Source organism: Nematolebias whitei, unplaced genomic scaffold (assembly GCF_014905685.2).
Source record: "Nematolebias whitei isolate Nwh7 unplaced genomic scaffold, NemWhi1 Nwh_scaf_9655, whole genome shotgun sequence".
Lineage (NCBI taxonomy): Eukaryota > Metazoa > Chordata > Actinopteri > Cyprinodontiformes > Rivulidae > Nematolebias > Nematolebias whitei.
The window spans coordinates 1-2,289 of NW_023628200.1; the positions used below are offsets into that span (position 1 = coordinate 1).

The 2,289-nt window shown below is 40.1% G+C and overlaps 1 long non-coding RNA gene across 1 annotated transcript; it reads right to left on the bottom strand.

Annotated features, from left to right (window-relative positions):
• Positions 1 to 79: 79 nt before the first annotated feature.
• Positions 80 to 2,289, bottom strand: LOC119429876. Its single transcript, XR_005187859.1, has 3 exons — positions 2,230 to 2,289; positions 348 to 404; positions 80 to 190 (listed from the first exon to the last, which is right to left on the bottom strand). It is a non-coding gene; the product is annotated as an uncharacterized LOC119429876 (long non-coding RNA).

The following is a 2,289-nucleotide window of genomic DNA, read 5'->3' on the forward strand; positions in this document are numbered from 1 at the left end:
CAAAACACTCACACACACACACATTTCAATTGAAAATGTAGGTTGAGGAAACATCTTGCAACAAGTAATTCTGTTTAGGACTACAAGAACCAAAAACTACCTTTGTGTTCCTGTTCAGGTTATCACGACTTGGATTGGTCTGGTTCTGGCTGCCTGCTGTCCTCCGACTCTGGATTTGTTCAGTCGTCATCTGTAACAGATAATTTATACATATCTTTAAAGGAAATTCTGCATTTTGACGAAAGCTGCTGTTCTATGCAAACCAAGAAACATTACATGATTGTTTGGTTTGTAATCTAAATGTCTATTCTGTAAACAATAAAACATGACTTTCTTTAAAGGAGTACCTTTTCAGTGTCATCAGATGTTGCAAATTTATCAGCAGACAGTTCACTACCAAAATCCTGTCGAAAGAAAAAAAAAGCTTAAATTTACAGGATGGCATGATTTATCTGGGACACTTTATGGATAGTTTGACCATGTTTGAGCTTTGTGGGCAAAACATGTCATCTGAACACAGGGGAACACCACTGTTCACTGTCGCTGATGGATTTGAATAGTAATTGTTTGTAGTTTTGGAGATGAGTATTTGTCTGAAGTGGAATTGAAGAGGGAATGCAAGTGTGTGATATGTGTTGTAATCATTCCGTTTCTATACAAGGAGAAAATTGTGCTCTGCATGTAACCAATCACATGTATGATACACCCAAGTGGAGCAGTGGGCAGCTATGTAAGCTGCCCGGGGAGCAGTTGGGGATTAGAGGTCTTGCTCATGGGGCCCTAGCAGACCCCCAGTAAACATAATGTTCTTAGTGCAAGATATTCAAGTAGGTAAGAGTTACACTGTGGAGATGAACATAGGGAGTGTTACTGTGCTTGTTTGAAGCGGTACAGTGTGACGGATCCTGGAGAGTGGAGGGAGCAGTTTCATCCACCACTAAGTGCAAAGGTGGAGCCAGAAGTTGGCCAATGGCAACCAACTACAGATTCATGTTCGGCCACTCCATCATTTGACAAACCTATAGTTACACATTTTCACTTGTCTGCTGGATTCCTTAGATAGAGAACTTTACTAATTGGCTTTTATGTATGTGAATGTTCCTGTAATGTGCCCTGAGACAACTTTGTTGTGATTTGGCGCTATATAAATAAATTGAATTGAATTGAATTTTTAAAACTAAGAAGCAGTTTCCTGAAATGACAGGGGTTGTCAGTTTGTATTAATGTGTGTTTGTGGCCATCTTGGATTTTGTTGAAGCTATCCAATTTTCAACAATGTCTTTCCTTATGCTTATATGCAACCACATATTTTTCCAAATTATCAACCCCACATGACAGATGGATGGATGGACAGATAGAACTCTCCTCTGTGCTGCATGATGGGTGGACAAAAATAAACATTTAATTTGGTGAATGAAAGAAAACTATCTTTTTTAAAACTGTGACTAATATTATTGAAGTCCTTCTTTACAATGCCTGCATTATTTAAGTATGTGATATCTCATATAAATATGTATGGCCTTTATTTCATTTATCAGTTATTGGTTACTAAGTTGTGCAGCACAGTGGCACAAATGGTAGAACTGTTGCCTCTCAGCAAGCAGGTTCCCCTGGTTCTAATACTGATCTGGGGGCTTTTCTGGGTGAAGTGTGCATGTTCTCTCCGTGCATGTGAGGGTTTTCTCTGGGTTCTCTGGTTTCCTCTCACAGACCAAACACATGCATGTTAGGCTGATTGGTAACTCTAAAACTGTCCCTAGGTGAGAGTGAGTGAGCGAATAGTTGTGTTTCTCTATGTGTCCCTGTGATGGACTGGACACCTGTCCAGGCTGACCCCCACCTCTCGCACAGTGGTGGCTGGACAACGCCGCCCGCACCCCAAAAAGGAAGACGTGGGTAAAGATAATGGATGTATGGATGGAAGGTGACTAAGTTCTAACCAAAATTATAATATTCAAAGACCAACATAACCTTCGTATTACTTGAAAAAACAGAAAGTCCATGTAAACAATTTGGACTTTCTAAGTCACATTGGAGTAACTTACCACTGAAAACACTCAAGCAGACAATCAAACAGTTTACAGCTCATGACAGTCCCAACAAACCACTGTCCATAAAAACCACAAAACACACACACACACACACACACACATTTCAATTGAACATGTAGGTTGAGGAAACATCTTGCAACAAGTAATTCTGTTTAGGACTACATGAACCAAAAACTACCTTTGTGTTCCTTTTCAGGTTATCACGAACTGGATTGGTCTGGTTCTGGCTGCCTGCTGT